General features: G+C 45.8%; 1 pseudogene across 1 annotated transcript in view; it reads left to right on the plus strand.

The window, feature by feature from the left end:
* Positions 1–22,804, plus strand: part of LOC124037717 — a 61,265-nt pseudogene extending 38,461 nt beyond the window's left edge. The window contains exons 5-34 of the transcript XR_006839222.1: positions 1,381–1,503; positions 1,657–1,890; positions 2,043–2,198; positions 2,334–2,531; positions 2,614–2,727; positions 2,825–2,938; positions 3,070–3,303; positions 5,600–5,710; positions 5,820–6,012; positions 6,111–6,256; positions 6,378–6,491; positions 6,608–6,727; positions 6,846–6,998; positions 7,192–7,420; positions 7,677–7,878; positions 7,966–8,119; positions 8,264–8,448; positions 8,549–8,681; positions 8,825–9,076; positions 9,173–9,285; positions 9,922–10,463; positions 11,139–11,492; positions 11,628–11,770; positions 11,993–12,197; positions 12,487–12,568; positions 13,309–13,462; positions 13,564–13,883; positions 14,575–14,722; positions 17,078–17,175; positions 18,858–22,804. The product of XR_006839222.1 is annotated as a neurogenic locus notch homolog protein 2-like (transcript). The remainder of the gene's footprint in view (positions 1–1,380; positions 1,504–1,656; positions 1,891–2,042; positions 2,199–2,333; positions 2,532–2,613; positions 2,728–2,824; positions 2,939–3,069; positions 3,304–5,599; positions 5,711–5,819; positions 6,013–6,110; positions 6,257–6,377; positions 6,492–6,607; positions 6,728–6,845; positions 6,999–7,191; positions 7,421–7,676; positions 7,879–7,965; positions 8,120–8,263; positions 8,449–8,548; positions 8,682–8,824; positions 9,077–9,172; positions 9,286–9,921; positions 10,464–11,138; positions 11,493–11,627; positions 11,771–11,992; positions 12,198–12,486; positions 12,569–13,308; positions 13,463–13,563; positions 13,884–14,574; positions 14,723–17,077; positions 17,176–18,857) is intronic.
* Positions 22,805–23,501: the final 697 nt, after the last annotated feature.

Raw genomic sequence — 23,501 nt, forward strand, 5'->3', positions numbered from 1 at the left:
GACTCTAGATTTGATTTTAGATTGGAGATGTTTGATATGAGTCTGGAAGGAGAGTTTACAGTCTAGCCAGACACCTAGGTACTTATAGATGTCCACATATTCTAGGTCGGAAACATCCAGGGTGGTGATGCTAGTCTGGCCTGCGGGTGCAGACGGTGAACGGTTGAAAAGCATGCATTAGGTTTTACTAGTGTTTAAGAGCAGTTGGAGGCCACGGAAGGAGTGTTGTATGGCATTGAAGCTCGTTTGGAGGTTAGATAGCACAGTGTCCAAGGACGGGCCAGAAGTATACAGAATGGTGTTGTCTGCGTAGAGGTGGATCAGGGAATCGCCCGCAGCAAGACCAACATCATTGATATATACAGAGAAAAGAGTCGGCCCAAGAATTGAACCCTGTGGCACCCCCATAGAGACTGCCAGAGGACCGGACAGCATGCCCTCCGATTTGACACACTGAACTCTGTCTGCAAAGTAGTTGGTGAACCAGGCAAGGCAGTCCTCAGTAAAACCGAGGCTACTGAGTCTGCCGATAAGAATATGGTGATTGACAGAGTCGAAAGCCTTGGCAAGGTCGATGAAGACTGCTGCACAGTACTGTCTTTTATCGATGGCGGTTATGATATTGTTTAGTACCTTGAGCGTGGCTGAGGTGCACCCGTGACCGGCTCGGAAACCAGATTGCACAGAGGAGAAGGAGAAGGTACGGTGGGAATCGAGATGATCAGTGACCTGTTTGTTGACTTGGCTTTCGAAGACCTTAGATAGGCAGGGCAGGATGGATATAGGTCTGTAGCAGTTTGGGTCCAGGGTGTCTCCCCCTGTGAAGAGGGGGATGACTGCGGCAGCTTTCCAATCCTTGGGGATCTCAGACGATATGAGAGGTTGAACAGGCTGGTAATAGGGGTTGCGACAATGGCGGCGAATAGTTTCAGGAATAGAGGGTCCAAATTGTCACGCCCAGCTGATTTGTACGGGTCCAGGTTTTGCAGCTCTTTCAGAACATCTGCTATCTGGATTTGGGTAAAGGAGAACCTGGCGAGGCTTGGGCGAGTAGGGGGGGGGGCTGTTGGCCGAGGTTGGAGTAGCCAGGAGGAAGGCATGGCCAGCCATTGAGAAATGCTTGTTGAAGTTTTCGAAAATCATGGATTTATCGGTGGTGACCGTGTCACCTCGCCTCAGTGCAGTGGACAGCTGGGAGGAGGTGCTCTTGTTCTCCATGGACTTCGCAGTGTCCCAGCCTGCAGCTAAGAGGGAACATTGGTGCCAACTGTAAAGTTTAGTGGAGGAGGAAAAATGATCTGTGGCTGTTTTTCATGGTTCGCCTTTCATGTAGTGTAATTAGCCTAAGTATCATATCTGTCTTTGTCTCTCTCATCGCAGGCTTCAATGGTACTAACTGTGAGAACAACATTGACGACTGCCCCGACCATCAATGCCGAAATGGAGGGACCTGCATGGACGGTGTCAATACTTACAACTGCCAATGCCCCCCAGAATGGACTGGTAAGGATAAAGAATAGTCCATGGGTTGGCTTTACTTCTTTGTTTCAGTTTTTCGTTCAGTGTCTGTTTCTTTGTTAGTCTGTGGTTTCTCTCTGTGTTCAAATTGGGGGAGTTTTTTTTCTTCTCTAATGTTCAACTGTTTTCCCCCTACAGGTCAGTTCTGTACTGAGGATGTGGATGAGTGTCGACTGCAGCCCAACACATGTCAGAACGGGGGGACCTGCAGCAACATCCAGGGCAGCTACACCTGTGTATGTGTCAACGGCTGGAGTGGCCTGGACTGCTCTGAGAACATAGATGACTGTGCTACGGCTGCCTGCACCAATGGCTCCACCTGTATTGACCGTGTGGCATCCTTCCTTTGTGTCTGCCCCTATGGAAAAACAGGTGTGGGACAAAGCCTGTCTATAGTATAGATATATACAGATATCTCTTATGGACAGACTGATGGATAAATAGAAACAGAGTGTATTAATCCCCAGGGTTTATCTATAAGCACAGAAAACACACAGGCTGACTGACTGAGTTTTCCCTACCAGGTTTGCTCTGCCACGTGAACGATGCCTGCATTAGTAGCCCGTGCCGGGACGGGGCGCAGTGCGACACCAACCCCATCAATGGCATGTTCAACTGCAACTGTGCCCCAGGCTACATAGGAAGCACCTGCAATGACGACATCAATGAGTGCATCATAGGTGAGGAGGGACAGATCAGAACACATGATACCTAGAGTGCTTTTGTAATTTGACTTATTCTTTAAGAAAAATCCTTCCTTTCCCTTTGGTACTTTCGTTACTCCTTTATAGTTATGTGTATCTAACCTCTCTCAGGCTTCCCCTCAGGTCCAAACCCCTGTGAGCATGGAGGATCGTGTGTGAACACAGATGGCTCGTTCACATGTAACTGTGCGAGAGGTTATGGAGGGCCGCGCTGTGAGACAGACATCAATGAGTGTGCGTCCAGCCCCTGCCAGAATGACGGCACCTGTCTGGACCGCATAGGAGACTACAGCTGCATCTGTATGGAAGGTGTGTGTGATCAGTGATTCCCCATCTCTTTATAATTACACACACACAGTACTGTTGTGTAATATTCTCTCTCTGTTTCAAGGATTTGAGGGAACACACTGTGAGATTGACATCAACGAGTGTGCCAGTTCTCCATGTCTGAACCAAGGGACCTGTCTGGATCAAGTCAAACGCTACGTCTGCCAGTGCCCTCTAGGTTCGTCTGCCTTTTTCTAATCAAATTCATTTGTCATAGGGTTTCAGAAGGTTTGTGTCTACAGTATTTGAAGCTGGGTTCCGTCCCTGGCCTTTAGGATTCAGTGGGGAGATGTGTCAGATCGACATTGACGAATGTTCCAGCACACCATGTCTCAACGGGGCTAAGTGTATCGACCGTCCCAACGGCTACGAGTGTGAATGTGCTGAAGGTACTAGACCGCCTTCACTATCTCAACTTTAATTAACGTACCTTTCTCGCATTTTTAAACATGATGTCTAAACTAAAGCATTAATACAGGGAATCTTTAACTGTTACTCAATGTTTGGTTTCTCTCGCCAGGCTTCTCTGGGCCGTTGTGTAATGAGAACATAGATGACTGTGACCCAGAGCCCTGTCACCACGGGGTTTGTCGTGATGGCATCGCAACCTTCTCCTGTGACTGTGACCCGGGCTACACCGGCTCTATCTGCAACGTCCAGTTCATGGAGTGCCACAGCAACCCCTGCCAGAACCGTGGACGCTGCATCGACCTGGTCAACAAGTACCAGTGCAACTGTCTGCCTGGCACCTCGGGTGAGCAGAGACAGAGAATGGGTGGACTATTTTCATTTTATTGAACAAAAACTTTGTAATAAGAGGAAAGCAACAAGCGAATGTTTGGACAAACAGAAAAATAAACTTACATCTGCTAAACCATTGCCTCTCCCAAAAATATGAAGTAAAATAATAGGGGGAAAACGATCTCGAATGAAATGACTATATACAAAAGTATGTGGACACCCCTTAAAATTAGTGGATTCGGCTATTTCAGTGACACCCATTGCTGACAGGTGTATAAAATCGAACACACAGCTATGCCATCTCCAAAGACAAACATTGGTACAAGAATGGCCTTACTGAAGAGCTCAGTGACTTTCAATGTGGAATGTTATAGGATGCCACCTTCCCAACAAGTCAGCTCATCAAATTTTTGCCCTGCAAGAGCTGCCCCGGTCAAGTTTAAGTGCTGTTATTGTAAAGTGGAAATGTCTAGGAGCAACAACATTTCGTGGTAGCTACTATCTTGTCTCATCGCTACAACTCCCATAAGGGCTCAGGAGAGACTAAGGTTGAAAGTCATGCGTCCTCCGATACACAACCCAACCAAGCCGCACTGCTTCTTAACCCAGCGCGCATCCAACCCGGAAGCCAGCCGCACCAATGTATCGTAGGAAACACTGTGCACCTGGCAACCTTGGTTAGTGTGCACTGCGCACGGCCCGCCACAGGAGTCGCTGGTGCGCGATGAGACAAGGATATCCCTACCGGCCAATCCCTCCCTTACCCAGACGACTCTATGCCAATTGTGGGTCACCCCATGGACCTCGCGGTCGTGGCCGGTTACTGGGCGCAAACCCAGAGTTTCTGGTGGCACAGCTGCAGCGCCCCTAACCACTGCGCCACCCGGAAGGCACCGTGAAGGGGTGCAGACCGCCGGTTGCAATGCATGTTGTTGATGTGAAAAACGTGTTTATTTAAAATGTTTTATAAATATCTCTAGCAACAATAGAAAAACAAACATAATTACATAGAAATAAAATATATTTTCTACTGTAATTACTTTTTTTCTCAACAAATTACATTCACTGGAGTATTTGACTGGATCACTGGAGTAAAGTCTACACCCACTGTATTAGGCGTATTTGACAAATAACATTTTATAACACTGCTTTTTCAACAAGCGCTGCTGGTTAGCTCTCCTGACTTAGCCATGTGTTGGCAAAAATGTATGTCTAACCTTTGATTAACCAGCTAAATAGCTGATCTTAGTGAAAATTGGTTTAGTTACCTTTCTACCTTATTGGCTCTGTTAGTTTACACTTCCTCTTCCAATTATGTATGGACATCAAAGCAATCCACCAAATCTATTAATTGTTAAATGTTGATCACTTCCCCTTTCCATTATCATTCACCTGATAATAAGACAAGACCTGTTAACTTATTCTATGATGGGGTTCCCTGGGTCGTCTGTTTGCCTGGGAGGGTTCCCTGGGCAAGAAAAGGTTGAAGACCTCTTGGGCTTCCGGACCTCAGTGAATACCCGAATGTGACCCGTGCTGCAAAATTAGTGTGACACCCCTGGGCACAGAGAAGGGAGAGAAGGGAGCAGCAGAGCACACCTTTAAGTTCATACGTTTTAAATTGTCACCAGAAGTGGCCTCGCAGTCATTCTACCAAAACAATCTCCTGGTGGGGTATCCCCAACCCCATTACCTTAGCCACCGCTGCTGAAAAAAGTCCCAGGGAAAACACTGTTATGTGTAAAACTCTGGTCTGTCTTGACCATGACCAAACTATAGTTTGTAAACTTTAGTAGACCATGACTTCATTGGTGTCATGTAGCCCCAACTTACACTGCTGCTCAGAAGGTGCTCTCAGCCCCAAAGCACTGTGCTGTGCTGCTCTGAACCTGAAACACCAGCAGTTCCTACTCCGTTCTGTTGTGTTCTGTGGTGTGGAAGGGGCTTCCTGCAGCTCTCAGCACAATGCACTCAGACAGGAGTGGAACAGTCATAAGGGTCGTCTGATCTCTGCCCTGCTGTGCCCAGCACGCTGCCGTGGCCTGGGGGGGATTAGTGCGGCCAGAGCACTGGTGCTGTACAGACACATACAGCCAGTCAGCCATCTAGCTTAGGTCACACACACTTTCACTCGCTCAGCTCTCTTTGGAACACACCTGTTAAGCATGATCAGCTAGGCCACAGCTCCCCCTGATGGAGGCCATTAGAACTGCATCTACCTTGTGTAATGGAGAGCCTTATTCAAGTAACTTCAAAATGCATCCTTCCTTTCTTACATTAGACTCAAGACTAAATGGTTTTCTTCTCAGGGGTGAACTGTGAGTTCAATGTTGACGACTGTGCCAGTAACCCCTGTGAATACGGAGAGTGCCAGGACGGGATCAATGAGTACAAGTGTGTCTGTGCTCCAGGATACACAGGTAAACACACACTTCTCCCTCTCATCTAATCAGAAGCATTTCCATATTAATGACAGCCTGATTTTTTCCCCAGTGAATTAATTTACTTTCTGAATTCCTTGTCTCACAGGTGCAAAATGTGATGTGGACATCCATGAGTGTAATTCCAGCCCGTGTATGAGTGGGGGTACGTGTGTGGACAAGGTAAACGGCTTCATCTGCCAGTGTCCCCCTGGCACCCACGGCCCCTTGTGCCACTCTGGCACCAACCACTGTGCCCCCCAGCCCTGTGTACACGGAGACTGTGTAGAGCACCAGAGCGGGTACGCTTCTCCTCACCTTATCTCTCTATCTATCTCTTTCTTGAGTTACGTACTTCATGTAAAATAATATTCCTACCCCTCCCCTGGTCTCTATGTAGGTACAACTGTGAGTGTGATTCTGGCTGGGTGGGGCAGCACTGTGACCAGGAGAAGGATGAGTGCCAGTCCAGCCCCTGCCAGTACAGCAGCACCTGTGTGGACAGACTCAACGGATACTCTTGCCAGTGTCGCCCCGGATTCACAGGTCTGAATCGGGGTTTCATTTATCCTTTATTAATATACAGATGATCCCATTAAACTGCAGTACCTAACAGATACACATGTATTTCTGTTCACCATTTTAGTTAACATCCCTCTCCCCTCAGGTGTGAACTGCGAGTTCAACATGGAGGAGTGTGCATCAAGCCCGTGTGAGAACCATGGTACCTGTGTGGATGGAGTCAACACCTACAGCTGCCTGTGTGATCCTCCATACTCCGGTAACAACACCAGTCACACTACTGTACTATCCAGGATACATTCCCTCTGTTGGAGCCGAGTTGATTTGTACCGTGGCCATTTGGGATATTACCAATATTGCTATGTGCGTCCACAGGAAAACACTGTGAGGAGGAGTTGGTTCCCTGTGCGTCTCATCCATGTGAGAGGGGAGGTGTGTGTCAGCCAACCCCAGACTACACCTTTTACACCTGTCGATGTCCCAGTGGCTGGCAAGGTGAGTAATTCATAGAAAGAGAGAAAATGTTTGTTTGTGTGTGTCTGTGTGTTGGGGGACATTTTCTACCATTCAGTCATTGCGTTGATGTTAATTGAAATGGTATGTTTGTGAATAGGCCCCCGCTGCACTGAGGATGTGGATGAGTGCAGGAAGAACCCATGTCAGAACAGGGCCCGTTGCATCAACAGCCAGGGCAGCTACGTGTGCAAGTGTCGACCAGGCTACAGCGGTCTCAACTGCCAGACCAACATCGATGACTGCTCCCCCCGTGAGTTATCACACATTTCTCTTTTACTTTAATTTTTTACTTAATTTTTATCAACACGTATACTGCTGGATATTGGGTACTCTCCATGAGCACCTTGTACACTCATCTCCGTAGTTAGTTACTATTCTGGGTCTTTTAAACTTCTTGTCCGACTCCAACCCTTTCTTTTTATGTGTCTCTCCCTCCCTCTCAGACCCGTGTCTGAACGGCGGTTCCTGTGTGGACGAAGTGGGAGGGTTCTCCTGTGACTGCCGGCAAGGGTTTGATGGTGAGCGGTGTGAGGCAGAAGTGGACGAGTGTGCCAGTCAGCCGTGTCAGAATGGAGCTGTGTGCCGGGACTACGTCAACAGCTTTGTCTGTGTGTGCCGGCCAGGTTTCGATGGAATCCTCTGTGAACACAACATCCCAGAATGCACTGAGAGGTGGGTTAAAAAAGACTGTAACTTATAGTTAATATTGTAAAGGGTTTAACGTTGAGACTCACTCAGAATTATTCTTCAATGAGTTTCCTTTTTGATATGTGGATTGGGACGTATTTAGATGTATCGAACATGTATTGAAAATGAATTTCCTTTGCAACGCACAAGGAATTCCTATCTACCTACATATGTTCGACTTTTCATCATGCTTGACTACATCTCTTTCTCTCTTTCTCAATTTGTTTCTCCCTTCCTCTAGTTCCTGTCTGAATAACGGGACATGTGTTGATGACATCAACACCTTCTCGTGTCGTTGTCGTCCTGGCTTCTACGGCACCTTCTGTGAGTATGAGCAGAATGAGTGTGACTCTCAGCCCTGCAAGCACGGAGGAACCTGCACTGATGGCCTGGGCTCCTACCGCTGCACCTGCCCTGTGGGCTACAATGGACAGAACTGCCAGGTAGAGTGTGTTGTAGTATGGTTCTTGCCTGGTTCTTCATTTTAAAATCAATGCTAACATTTTATACTCACTTTTCTCTCCTTGCAGAACTTTGTGAACCTGTGTAGCCAGCCACTGTGCCAAAATGGAGGGTCTTGTTCCCAGTCAGAGACCACCTGGTTGTGTCACTGTCCTGTGGGGTGGACTGGCATGTACTGTGATGTCCCCAACATGTCCTGTCAGGACTATGCTGCTCGGAACGGTGAGCAGGCACTGCCTCTATAGTACCATTTCTTCATTCTGTCACCAGTGAAATATGAAACTTATATAGGTAAAGATAATGACCATTTGATGAAGATATATTACGCATAATGCGTGTCTTTGTGTGTGTCTTTGTCTCGGCCAGGTATCCAAGTGGAGTTAGTGTGCAAGCACTCGGGTCGCTGCGTGAATGTGGGTAATGCCCACCAGTGTCAGTGCTTGCCTGGTTACACGGGCAGCTACTGTAACGAGATGGTGGATGAGTGCCTTTCCAACCCCTGCCGCAACGGGGCCACCTGCATGGACTACCAGGGCACATATGAGTGTATGGTAAGTTGTGTATGAATGTGTGTCTGCGTATGGGATCTAAGTATTGCACTTATTGTACTGCACCCAGGGAAACATCTAAAAATGTATTTTTCTGTTCTAGTGCAAGGCTGGCTACCAGGGGGTGAACTGTGAATATGATGTGGATGAGTGTCACTCTAATCCTTGTCACCATGGAGGAACCTGCATCAACCTCATAAACCGTTTTTCCTGCGCCTGCCCACCTGGCACTAATGGTAAGCAGATACCGGAAGATTCTCTTCCTTTATCTATCTCTTTCTGGCCCATTGGTTTTGCGTAATGTACATCTATAATTCTGACCTCTGAACTGATGGTCTTCACTCCCACTCTCCTCTCTCTCTTCTCCCCCTCTCTGTAGGTGTTCAGTGTGAGGTGAATGTGGATGACTGTGCTCCCAAGCCTGGCTCCTGGGAGCTTCGCTGTCTGAATGGGGGCCAGTGTGTGGACGGGGTGGGACGCTACACCTGCTCCTGCCCCCCTGGCTTCGCTGGGGAACACTGTGAGGGGGACGTCAACGAGTGTCTCTCTGGTCCCTGCCAGTCTCCTGGCAGCCTGGACTGTGTACAGCTGGCCAATGACTACCAGTGCCGCTGTCGCTTGGGCTACACAGGTAGAGTGCCCCTCTGTATATGTTAGACAGTATCAAGTTACCTAGCTTACCCCACATTCATGCTGTATAACATGACATGTCTGTCTGTTGTCCTAGGACGCCGCTGTGAGTCCATGGTGGACCTGTGCCAGTCGAAGCCGTGCCATAACAGTGGCACCTGCTCCATGAACATGAGCTCAGTGCATGGATACACATGCATCTGTCAACCAGTAAGTCGTATAACGTTACTCTACCCTTTTCAATGTTTGTTTTCCAACTGCCAGACTGCTGTGTTACTAAGTACTCCATGTGCCAGCTTGCTAATCTTTCTCTCTTTGTTTTGAATGGATTTACAACTGCATAGAAATTGCATTGTGTTGTATAAAATTGTATTTACCTCTAATGTAGATATGGAGTGAGTTTTTTTTTTTTCTACTGCAGGGTTTCCAAACACGGTGCATGTCTTGGTTTTTGCCCTAGCACTACACAGCTGATTTAAGTAATCAACTCATCAAGCTTTGATAATTTGAATCAACTATGTAATGTTAAGGCAAAAACCAAAATGTGCACCCATTGGGTTTCTGAGGACCGAGTTTGAGAAACCCTGACCTGCTGGCTTGTTTTCCAAACCACTAACCACTTCCTTCTCCTTATTGTCATGCTTGCTTCAGAGGGTGAAACAACACAGGTCAGGTATGACTGAGAACAGCAGTGTTCTAGGAAGATACCGAACTTAGTAGATTCTCACAGATTTTCTGACTAGTCAACTGCAGTAATGCATGTTAGAGATGTAAAACGGAGACCACAGGTATCTGTCTAGCCAGTCTGTTCACATGTCTGATGCCCACTCTGTCCCGACCCCTCAGGGCTTCACTGGCTTCAACTGTGGAGAGGTGGAGGGCTACAACTGTGCCAAGCTGCGTTGCCAGAACGGCGGGCACTGCCAGGAGTCTCAGGTTGGTCGTCCGCACTGCCGTTGCCAACCAGGCTTCAGTGGGCCCCGCTGCGAGTCCGTCCACAGCTGCCAGAACCGGCCCTGTCTGAACGGAGGCACCTGTATGAAGGACCCACTCTACCAGTACAGCTGTCACTGCCCAGCCCACTTCTCAGGCAGGCACTGTGAGAATGTCATCTTCGATCAGTCTACCAGCACCCCCGCCTCCTGCCCCTACGTAGAGTGTGAGCAGCATTCTGGGGATAAGGTGTGTGACCCGCAGTGCAACAGCCATGAGTGCCAATGGGACGGAGGGGACTGTTCTCTACATTGGCGCCAGCCATGGGTCAACTGCACCGCCCCGGTGCCCTGCTGGGAGCTGTTCCGCAACGGCCGATGTGACCCCGAGTGTGACAACTCTGGCTGCCTCTTCGACAGCTTCGAGTGTCAGGAGAGCGCACAGTCTTACTGCAAGTAGGTACAAGAATGTGCAACAACATAAAGACATCAATACACATGTACACTGAGTATACCAAACATTTAAGAACATTTTTGAGTTGCACGCCCCCTTTTGCCATCAGAACAGCCTCAATTCGTCGGGGCATGGAATCTGCAAGGTGTTAAAAGCGTTCCACAGGGATGCTGGCCCATGTTGACACCAATGCTTCCCATAGTTGTGTCAAGTTGACTGGATGTCCTTTGGGTGGTGGACCATTCTTGATACACCCAGGAAATTGTTGAGTGTGAAAAACCCAGCAGTGTTGCAGTTCTTGACACAAACTGGTGCGCCTGGCACCTACTACCATATCCCATTCAAAGGCACTTCCATTGGTTGTCTTGCCCATTCACCCTCTGAATGACACACATGCTCAATCCATGTCTTAGGTTAAAAATATATATTTTTAACCTCTCTCCTCTCTTTCATCTACACTGATTGAAGTGGATTTAACAAGTGACATCAATAAGGGATCATATCTTTCCCCTGGATTCACCTGGTCAGTCTGTCATTGAAAGAGCAGGTGCTCTTAATGTTTTGTACACTCAGTGTGCATGTCTTATTAATTACATTCAAATGTCAAAGTTTATTAACCCATAGGAACTTCTAGAGTCTTCTGAATTCCCTAACCCCCTCCCTTGTCCTGTATAAAGGTATGATAAGTACTGTGCGGCTCACTATGCCAACAAGATCTGTGATAAGGGCTGTAACACGGAGGCATGTGGCTGGGACGGCCTGGACTGCTCTGGAGACACCCCTGCTGTGGTGGCTGACGGAACGCTGGTGATCGTAGTGTTACTGCAGCCTGAGGAGCTCATGGGAGACATGAGAGGCTTCCTGCGCTCCCTGGGAACCCTGCTGCACACCAACCTCCGTGTCAAGATGGACGACCAGCAGAAACCTATGTTGTATCCGTACTACGGCCTCGAGCACGACGATGCCAATGGAGGACAGCCTTCTACCATGAAGCTTAGAGGCAAACGGGAGCTAGACAAGGAGGTTGTCGGGTAAGGAGATGTGTATTTATCCTGTCTGTCTCCCTCTTTCTCTGTCTCTCTCTCTTTCTCTACTAGATAAGATGAGGTGTGTGTATAGTCTTCCATGTTGGGAAGTAAGACTAACGGAAGTTGTGTTTGCTGCAGGTCTAAGGTGTACCTGGAGATCGATAACCGTAAGTGTTCTGAGCGCTCCATGGACTGCTTCTCCAGCACAGAGCTGGCTGCATCCTTCATCGCTGCTGAGTACTTGAAATCTGAGCTGCCCTACCCTGTGGTCTCTGTCAACAGTAAGTCCCTTTCCTTTCTTCCCAGTGTGATTTCTGAGACGCCTTTAAACACCCTAATAGTTATGTTACATCAGCACACAATTATCTTTGATCACAGACCTGATTAAACCCACTTATCATGTTCTTTGGTAACAAATGGACACTCTGTTCCATGCTCTGAATGCAGAGCCCATTTCAGATAGCATCACCTACTTACGAGTTCCATGTCTCCTCCACCACCAGGTGACCCTACGGAACCCCATAAGCCCCCCTTCCTGCTCTACCTGGCTGTGGGAGCAGCCGTCATCATCCTGCTCATCTTGGTGCTGGGCGTGCTGGCCGCCAAGAGGAAACGCAAACACGGCATTGTCTGGCTCCCCGATGGCTTCCTGGCCAAGAAGGATGACAAGAGGCGAGAACCCGTGGGCCAGGACGACTTCGGCATGAAGTGAGTGGAGAAAAGACAGAAGTTGCATCTGAAATGGCACCCTATTCCGTGTATAGAGCACTACATTTGACCAGGGCCTGCATACGGTCAATATATATTTATTGTTTTATTAAATTACTGCACTACACCGGGAATAAAGACAAATGTGTACCTCTATACTGTACCATACTCTAGTATGTTCAGAATGATTCAGAATGGAACTGAGACAAATGTTTGACTGGTGTACCATCATGTGGGGTGTAATTCTCCTGAGCCACACACTGACCTCTTTTTCCTCTCCTCCCTGCAGGAACTTCAAGACCCAGGATGGAGGGATAATAGATGGAGGCCAGAGGTGGATGGAAGAGGAGGCTCCGCCAAAGAAAGTAAGGGTGAGCGAGAAGAGGAACCCTTCTTGGTAGCCATTTTGGGTCAGAACGCTCACCAGCTACTGAGTCGTTCCAGGAAATAAGTGACTTTTGCCTCCCTTTGATATTTTAAGTAGAAATGTTGGACAAATATTGACATCTAAAAGCCTTGTATATTAAAAGGAAGTGCCCTTTTTAATATAGACTATATGGAAAATGTAATAAATCCGGGACATTTTGACATGTCCATCTAAGCATCCTCTGACTTCTAAGAAGATTTTAACCCACTTAACCCCAACTTTTCTCCAACATTGTAAAGCCCTAGTTATTTAGTTGTTTAACATAGTCATTTCTGCAGGTTATTATTCATTTCATGTGATAAGTGATTAATTTTAAGGTCAACCTTTATGTGAACTGAACTCTTGTTTCCATATGGTGAAAATATTCCTTTTTAAATATTTTTTTTCAAGAGACATTGAACAGTCAATGTCCTAGTGTAAAAGCAGGTGAACTGGTTGTACCCTTTTTGTGGTGGAAAGTTGAGCATAACACGTCAACCATGTTACCCAGAGTTAGGTTTTATTTAACCTCTTGAGATTGGAAAACACTTTTTCAATGTGGTCTTTATGACAGAAAGGTAAAATTGGGTGAAATCCACAAAGTTACACTACTCTAAAGGCACCTAATTGGCAGAACAACCTACTATACATAATGGCATTGAGTCAGTGTCTCAATCTCTCCTCCTTTGCCTCCCTCTCCCCCAGACTGAGGACAAGCCCCTGCTGCCCATGGGTGTGGATGGAGGAGTGGACAGACGGGAGTGGACCCTGCAGCACCACAAGGCTGCTGACATCTCTCTCACTCCACCACAGACTGATCTGGAGGCAGACTGCCTGGATGTCAATGTCAAAGGACCAGGTAGAGTTTAGGATTGGCGTCAATCAAGTGTAAGGATACCTAACTGAGAAGTGATTGCTGTGTGTTTTTTGACTGACCAAATGGCAAAAAATATTTTCCAGATGGTTTCACCCCCCTGATGCTGGCCTCTCTACGAAACGGAGGGGCATCTGATTGCGGCCTGCAGGCGGAGGAGGAGGAAGAGAGCGGGGGAGATGAGCCGGGACCCAACGCCATCTCAGACCTCATCACCCAGGGTGCAACAGTCATGGCCCAGACAGACCGCACCGGGGAGACGGCACTCCACCTGGCTGCTCGCTACGCCCGGGCTGACGCCGCCAAGAGGCTGCTGGACGCTGGGGCAGACGCCAACGCTCACGACAACATGGGTCGCACACCTCTCCACGCTGCTGTGGCAGCCGATGCCCAGGGAGTGTTCCAGGTGAGAGGCTAGAAAAACAGACTCATTGGAGCAGCTGAACTATTCCTCGTACTGCGCTCACATGGGCACCAGTTCAAAAATCTTATTGCAGTCTTCTAAATGTTATTTTGAAATCATCACTGTATGTTTAACCCACCAACGGCTGCACCTATGCCCAGTAAAGTGAAAATAACTAGGGCCTAAATCATTTATTTAAATTGAATTTATATGTAACATAGTAAAATCTTTGAAATTGTTGCATGTTGCGTTTATATTTTTATTCAATATATTTCAAGTTATTTTCCATTAAATAAACCCACATTAAACTGGTCAGAATAATCAGATTGTGATGTCATTCTGTGGGCCAAAAGCTCTATCCCACCTGAACAGATTGAAATTCCAGGTGTTTTTATATTTAAAAAAATGTTTTGGCTCTTACAATAAAAGGGCATTTTCATCATTTTTGTTTTAAATTTCATTGTTATTACAACTTCAGTGTGGAAATATCATTAATATGCAATATTCAGAAATCGTTTCGCCATATCCTGGTTGCAAAATTTCAAGTAGTTCGCCTAATTTCAAATTTGTGACAAAACAAGAAATGTATAGTGTAGAGAATCATTGTACCATCTAAACCACTGTAAAATATATACTGAGTGTACAAAACATGACAGAGGGATGCACTGCCCCTTTAACACGGTTCCCCTCTCAGATCCTGATCCGTAACCGGGCCACTGAGTTGGATGCCAGGATGAATGATGGCACCACACCTCTGATCCTGGCTGCCAGGCTGGCTGTGGAAGGCATGGTGGAGGAACTGGTACATTGCCACGCTGACATCAACGCTGTCGACGACCACGGTGAGCACTGGCAATGTTTTTACATGTATATTGTATGGTTTTACATTTGTTTTATACAGGTAATCCCATTGGGATTAGAGATTTGTTCTAAACTGAGATTATGTTGAGAGCAAACAACAAGCTGCACAAGAACTCACTACTGTAATGGTCCAGGTTACAGAGTGGCTCAGTGACTGGTGTTTGCATCTCAATGTGAAAAAAACTGTTTGCATGTTCTTTACAAAGAGGGCAACAGATACTACTGAGCCAGATGCCTGTGTCAGGGAGAAGCTCCAGGTGGTATCTGATTTTAAGTACCGTGGCATCATACTTGATTCCAACCTCTCTTTTAAAAAGCATGTGAAAAAAATTCAGATTCAACCTAGCTAATTTCCGATTTATACGAAATTGTTTGACTACAGAGGTAGCAAAAACTGTACTTCAAATCTATGATACTTCCCCACTTAACATACTGCTCGGCTAGTTGGGCCCAAGCTTGCTGCACAACATTAAGACCTATTCAGTCTGTCTACAAACAGGCTCTCAAAGTGCTTGATAGGAAGCCCAATAGCCATCATCACTGTTACATCCTCAGAAAACATGAGCTCCTGAGTTGGGAAAATCTTGTGCAATACACCGACGTGTGTCTTGTATTCAAGATCCTAAATGGCCTGGCTCCCCCTCCACTCAGTATTTTTGTTAAACAGAAAACCCAAACAAATGTCAGCAGATCCACAAGGTCCATCATGAGAGGTGACTGTATAGTTCCCTTAAGGAAAAGCACCTTTAGTAAATCCGCTTTCTCTGTGAGAGCTTCCCATGTCTGGAATACACTGCCATCAGACACACATAACTGCACCACCTATCATACTTTCACAAAATGTATGAATACATGGCTAAAGGTCAATCAGATTTGTGAACATGGTCCCTAGCTGTGTGTTGCCGCTTTCCATGTTGTCTGTTGTCTGTAGCTAATGAGGTGTGGAAACACTTTGTTGCTTTTATGAATTTTGTCTTGCTGCTTTTTGTTCTATGTTGCTCTGTCTGTATGCTACGTCTTGCTTGTCCTATGTTGCTCTGCGTGTGCTCACTGCTCAATGATTATCTATGTTGTAATTGTTTTTAATAACCTGCCCAGGGACTGCGGTTGAAAATTAGCCGGCTGGCTAAAACCGGCACTTTTACTGAAACGTTGATTAATGTGTCCCTGTAAAAAATAAACTCAAACTGTTCAGTAATACTTAAATAGGAAATGTTGTTTTAGTGATTTTCTCATTGAGCTCTGCCATACAGGGCAATAATTAGGAAAGACCTTGGGACTATAAGGTTCTATCTGTGCAAAACATAGTTCTGAGATTTACATTTTTTTTAACCTTTATTTAACTAGGCAAGTCAGTTAAGAACAAATTCTTATTTACAATGACAGCCTAGGAACAGTGGGTTAACTGCCTTGTTCAGGGGCAGACCGACAGATTATTACCTTGTCAGCTCCAGGATTTGATCTAGCAACCTTTCGGTTACTGGCCCAACTCTCTAAACACTAGGCTACCTGCCCCCCCTATTAAGCATTGTTTTCAGATCTCAGAACTGTTTTGTAGTGAATTATTCTTAACCCATTAAGGTCCTCACCTTTTTATAGGTACCTAAAGTGCAGATTATGAAAATCCTGAGACATTTGAAAATCTGTTTTTTTTCAGGGGGATGCAATTGAAGATAGAACCTTGTGGCTATGAGATGTCAATCTGGGTTCAGCCACAAGTTTCTTTCTGAATTAGACAGAAAACTGTAGCTATTTGAATGCATGATACATTATAGAAGAGCATTATTTCACCAAGACAGTCAAGACTCATCAAATACATCAGGAAATGTAATATGATAATCATTCAAATGACTGTCATTTGTCTGATTATGACAACGTAATTTACTTGTTTTTTGCTTACGTGCCATTATTGCTGGCTAGACTAGCCCATACATGGAGAAAGATGGCAAGAACGTGTGCTGATTGGTCTGTCTATTTGTTCAGGCTTGTGATTGGATTGCAGATATAACTTTTTAGTTTGTAATTTTTTCACTTAAAATTAACTATCAAACATTTTACTTCACAGAATGAATTGTGTGATTTTAACTATTAAAAAAAAAAAGTCAACGTTATAGTCCCGTGGTTTCAATCTCGCTCTCAATGGAGCCCAGTTACCATTACAATTCCATTAAAGCTGGGTCATGAGTTTGTTTTGCGGTTTTGGCATTTGCATTTCGGTCATGCCATTGCTTGAGGACCAACCTTCTCAAAAAAAATAAAGTGGGCAGTCAAAATAGTTTTGTGCCATAAGAGCAATTTGCATGTCTGTCTTTGACTCATATTCCTCTCTCTCTCAGGTAAATCTGCTCTGCACTGGGCAGCTGCTGTGAACAATGTGGAGGCCACTCTGGTGCTGCTGAAGAATGGAGCCAACAGAGACATGCAGGACAACAAGGTTTGTACTACCTCAGTTTGCATTTCACTTCTACCTTGTATTGCACATGTTTTCAAACCTCAAAAGTAGTCTTTAAGTCAAGCTACAGTGCATTCAGAAAGTATTCAGGACCCCTTCACTTTTTCTATATATTTTTAAGTTAAAGCCTTATTCTGAAATTGATTGAATACATTTTTTCCCTCATCAATCTACACACAATAATACCACATAATGACAAAGCGAAAACTGGGTTTTATAATATTTTGGGGAAAAATCATTACAAAAATAACTTTACTAAATTATTCAGACCCTTTGCTATGAGACTCGAAATTGAGCTCAGGTGCATCCTGTTTCCATTGATCATCCTTGATGTTTCGACAACTTGGAGTCCACCTGTGGTAAATTCAATTGATTGTACATGATTTGGAAAGGAACACACCTGTCTATATAAGGTCCCACAGTTGACAGTGCACGTCAGAGCAAAAACCAAGCCATGAGGTCTAAAGAATTGTCTGTAGAGCTCTGAGACAGGATTGTGTCGTGGCACAGATCTGAGGAATAGTACCAAAACCTTTCTGCAGCATTGAATGTCCCCAAGAACACAGTGGCCTCCATTCTTAAATGGAAGAAGTTTGGAACCACCAAGAATCTTCCTAGAGCGGGCCGTCAGGGAGGTGACCAAGAACCCGATGGTCACTCTGACAGAGCTTCAGAGTTCTTCTGTGGAGATGGGAAAACCTTCCAGAAGGACAACCATCTCTGTAGCACTCCACCAATCAAGCCTTTGTGGTAGAGTGTCCAGATGGAAGCCACTCCTCAGTAAAAGGAACATGACAGCCCGCTTGGAGTTTGCCAAAAGGCACCTAAAGAATTTTCAGACCAAGAGAAACAAGATTCTCTGGTCTGATGAAACCAAGATTGAACTGAATGTCAAGTGTCACGTCTGGAGGAAACCAGGCACTGCTCATCACCTGGCCAATACCTTCCCTACGGTGATGCATGGTGGTGGCAGCATCATGCTGTGGGGATCTTCTTCAGCGGCGGGGACTGGGAGACTAGTCAGGATTGAGGGGAAAGACGAATGGAGTAAAGTACAGAGAGGTCCTTGATAAAAAAAACCTGCTTCAGGGCGCTCAGGACCTCAGACTGGGGAGAAGTTCCACCTTCCAACAGGACAACGACCCTAAGAGCACAGCCAAGAAAACGCAGGCGTGGCTTTGGGACAAGTCTTTGAATGTCCTTGAGTGGCCCAGCCAGAGCCCAGACTTGAACCCGATTGAACATCTCTGGAGAGACCTGAAAAAAGCTGTGCAGCGACACTCCCCATCCAACCTGGCAGCGCTTGAGATGATCTGCAGAGAAGAATGGTAGAAACTCCCAAAATACAGGTGTGCCAAGCTTGTAATGTCATACCCAAGAAGACTCGATGCTTTAATCGCTGCCAAAGGTGCTTCAACAAAGTACTAAAGGGTCTGACTACTTATGTAAATGTGATATTTATGTTGTTATGGGGTATTGGTAGATTTCAGAAGAGGGGGAGTATTTATTCCATTTTAGAATAAGGCTGTAATGTAACAAAATGTGGAAAAGGTGAAGTGGTCTGAATACTTTTTTGAATGCACTGTATATTCTATCACGAGGATGATCTTTTATTTGCTTGGTACATGCCTTCATGGGTTGTTTCTCCTGTTGTGTTCCTTCAGGAGCAGACCCCGTTGTTCCTGGCAGCCAGAGAGGGTAGTTTTGAGGCAGCCCAGGTTCTGCTGGACCACTACTCTAATAGGGACATCACAGACCACCTGGACCGGCTGCCCCGCGACACCGCACAGGAGCGCATGCACCATGACATCGTACGTCTGCTTGACCAGTACAACCTGGTCCACAGCCCTCACAATGGCCCCAACCACATGGGCGGGGGACACTCTTCCTTGGTCTGTGGAGGCAATGGCGCTGGCTACATGGGCATGCGCCCCGGACCCCAGGGCAAGAAGAGCAGGCGCGGCGGTGCAAAGGTTGGAGGGGTGGGTGGGGCTACAGCAAAAGAGCTGAAAGACATGAAGGCCAAGCGGAGAAAGAAGCCAACGGGAGGAGAAGGGACTGCAGTGGGAGGAGCCAGTGGCAACTGCACTAAAGCTGCAGGAGGGCTGTCGGAGAGCTCAGTCACCATGTCCCCTGTCGACTCCCTGGAGTCTCCACACTCATACATAGGAGATGCTGCCGGGGCCTCCAAAACGACTAACTCTCCTCTCCTGGGCAGCCCCTCCTCCAGGCCCCTGCTGCCCCCAGTCAGCCACATGCTGGGCCAGCAGCAGAGTTGGGTGGGCCTGAAGCATGGCTACGGTGGCCACATGTTAAACCTCCTCCCCCAGCAGATGGGCAGTGGCCACCCTAGCATGTCCCAGCACCACGGCCAAGGCCTGCTCACCCCTATGAATGTCACCATGAGCCGCGAGCAGCTGCCTCCCATTGTTACCTTCCAGATGATGGCGCCGGGGGGTGGGCAGGCCCTGCTGAAGCAGCCCCAGCCTGGGCAGGTGCAGTCCCAGGGCCAAAACCAGGGCCAGCCCCAATCTCAGCAGGGCCCTACTCACCTCCACTGCACCCAGGGCATGTTGTACCAGATGCCCAACATGAGCCTCCAGCACAGCCTGTCTCACAGCCTCCCTCACCCCCACTCCCATGGCCTGGCCCACGGCCACGGCATGGTGCAGGATGGCCAGTCCCGCCAACAACTCCCTCCCTATCAGGCTATGCAGAGCCCCGTGGATAAGTACCCAACCCCTCCTTCTCAGCACAGCTACGCTACGGCTGGCTCGGAGGGCACCACCCCAGGGTATCCGGCTCACCCGCCCAGCGAGCACCCTTACCTCACCCCCTCCCCTGAGTCCCCTGACCCCTGGTCCTCCTCCTCCCCCCCACTCCAACTCAGACTGGTCTGACGTCACCACCAGCCCCACCCCCCCTGGGGAACCCCCATGCACTGCCGCCTCTCCGCCACACACACATTCCGGAGCAGCTGCAGCCGCAGTCCCAGCAGACACAACAGAACCCCCAGCAGCCTCAGCGTGGCAACATGCAGGTGTTTGCATAGACAAGAGGACTCTATTAAAGTGCCCAACTCTTAAATGCTTTGCTGATCTTTGTAGTTACAACACTTAAACTCTTATCCATCACTTCTTTCGTCATTTGTTTTTGTCTTATTGTCTCTCTGATTACAGTAATCACTTTTACACTTCATTGTCACACGATTTTCTTCAATTTTGCACTTAAAGATAGTGTATAGTCTTGTATGTGTATTGTCAACTAAAACCAAAAACTGTTTAAGTACCTTTGACATTTAAAAGTGACGGATCGTCAGAAATCAAACAAGGAACCAGAGCCAACCGGTGATTATGTAAGGACAACGGACTGTTCAAGAAGACACCAAGACCGAATCGACATTGGACATTGTCTAAATCTGCTTTTTATTCATCCCTCTTGGGACGTTTCTTTGGGCTGAGACTTATTTTATTAAAAAATTAAGGAAATAATTGCTCATTTAACATGCTATCATTTTCATTCACTGTTTTATGTAGACCTCTGCCAAGGACATACGGTTTCATTGAAAATGAACGTGACTTTTTATATGATGGGTTACGTTCGCTTATGTTAAGATGTGTTCACTAAGCGAAGACTGCCTTATGGATTCGTATTATGGAATGTATCCGATTAGGATGTGGTGATGCTATTTGAGGGGCTATTGTGTGGTTAGAAACACACACACGCTAAAAACATGCAGATACATCTCTTCAATGTGTGGTTCTAAGCTAAACTGTGGTGTAAATAGTTGTCATGTACACTGAGTATACCAAACATTAGGAACACGATCCTAATATTGAGATGCACCCCTAAGAACAGACTTCTTGATACACACAGGAAACTGTTGAGCATGAAAAACGCAGCAGCGTTGCAGTTCTTGACACAAACTGGTGCACCTGGCACCTACTACCATACCCTGTTCAAGGACATTTGCATTTTTTGTTTTGCCCAATTCACCCTCTAAATGACACACATACACTGTCTCGAGGCTTAAAAATCCTTCTTTAACCGGTCTCCTCCCATCTACACGGATTTTAATTTTTTTATTTAAGTGATCATAGCTTTCACTTGGATTCACCTGGTCAGTCTATCTCATGGAAAGCAGGAGTTCTTAATGTTTTGTACACTCAGTGTAAGTTCCTGTATTCTTTTTCATTATTGCCTTTGTTACAGTGTAGCCTCTGTCTCTCCCCCACACCTTCGGGAGGATGTCAGTTAGTGGGGGCTGTGGTGGTCTGTGTCAGGAGAATCTGTGTTACTGAAGAGTTTAAGATGTATGGTACAGTTATGGATACAAAAGAAAAGATTGTGACTGAAATACCAAATGAAAGAAAAAGGCATTTTTTGATGTTGCACTGTCGCTCTCCATGTTCTCTCACCATGGGAGTTTCACTCTGGTGTGTGAAATAAGACTAGGACAAAGATGCTTTACATTATGTTACTAAGTCGATCACTTTGATAGAACAGTTGAGCGTTGAGGTACAGTATTTCTTCCAAAATCATGTAATCACTTTTTTGCTAAATTACAATCAGTGTATTTGTGTATCTTTTTTGTGATTCATAAACCAAGTCGTTTAAGATAAAAACAATTGTATAATGAGTATTTTTGTCGTCCTAATGTTTCTCATGAGCACAGCCTTATGTGAATGCTCTGTGATTACAGACAATCATTGATCGTTTCTATTTTGTACCGATAAATGAAACATCAATGTCTCAAGACCAAAGTGATTCATTGCAAATCCATGACATTGGTGACTGGTGAAAGTGTTCTTTGGAAATGTTGCATTTGAGGTATTGTCTAATCAAAGTGGATTATTGTTACAATGTATTTGAAAGATTAATGTGGCTTTGACAGAGCAAAATCCAAATACAGTCAATGATTATTGTTATACCTTTTATTTAACTAGGCAAGTCAGTTAAGAACAAATTCTTATTTTCAATGACGGCCTAGTGTTAGTGTTAACGATGGCCGTGGGTTACCTGCCTTGTTCAGGGGCAGAAAGACATTTTTACCTAGTCGGCTCTGGGATTCGATGTTGCAACCTTTCGGTTACTAGTCCAATGCTCTAACCACTAGGCTACCTGCCTCCCCGTCACACATGGTAAGGTATCATGTGAGTGCCTTTATGAGAAACTACATAGCAAAATCCCCAAAGTCCTTTCCCATTCCCCCTATCTGGCACTTAATATCCCCCACTACAAATTACTTCTGATGTACTATCCACATAATCAAATCAGCAGAGCTCGTGGAGCAATGGTATTTACACCTAAATGCCGCATTATGCAAGGCTATTTTTTTAACGTGCTGTATATAAACAAGTTTTGTATGTTTATACTTTTTCTGCTAACCAAATACATACACGTTATATGAAGTAGCTTCCCCTCATATTTGTATGATGAGGAAAATATGCCTGTTTATAAAGAACAAAACCTGTCTGATTTGAAATAAACTAAACAAATGATACAGAAATAGTCAGACTTTTAGATCTATAATATGTATCTGCCTATTGTGCACGTACGTGCCATTCTCATGGTAAAACACAGGAATTGTTTTTCGAAATAAATGAATAAACTGTTCAAAACAATGTATATTACAACCGATTTGTTTTCTGTATTACACTATGGCAAATCAAAATCAAATCAAATTTTAAATACACAGGTTAAGATGTTTTTCGAGTGTAATAAAATGAATGATAACTGTAATCAAAACAATTCCAAAACTACTATCTTATACACAGTGTAAGGGGATAAAGAATAATAACGATATATGAATGAGTGATGGTACAGAGCAGCATACAGTAGATGGTATCGAGTACAGTATATACATATGAGATGAGTATGTAAACAAAGTGGCATAGTTAAAGTGGCTAGTGATACATGTATTACATAAGGATGCAGTCGATGATGTAGAGTACAGTATATACGTATGCATATGAGATGAATAATGTAGGGTAAGTACATTATATAAGGTAGCATTGTTTAAAGTGGCTAGTGATATTTACATAATTTCCCATAAATTCCCATTATTAAAGTGGCTGGAGTTGGGTCAGTGTCAATGACAGTGTGTTGGCAGCAGCCACTCAATGTTAGTGGTGGCTGTTTAACAGTCTGATGGCCTTGATAGAAGCTGTTTTTCAGTCTCTCGGTCCCAGCTTTGATGCACCTGTACTGACCTCGCCTTCTGGATGATAGCGGGGTGAACAGGCAGTGGTTCGGGTGGTTGATGTCCTTGATGATCTTTATGGCCTTCCTGTAACATCGGGTGGTGT

Source organism: Oncorhynchus gorbuscha, linkage group LG06 (assembly GCF_021184085.1).
Source record: "Oncorhynchus gorbuscha isolate QuinsamMale2020 ecotype Even-year linkage group LG06, OgorEven_v1.0, whole genome shotgun sequence".
Classification (NCBI taxonomy): domain Eukaryota; kingdom Metazoa; phylum Chordata; class Actinopteri; order Salmoniformes; family Salmonidae; genus Oncorhynchus; species Oncorhynchus gorbuscha.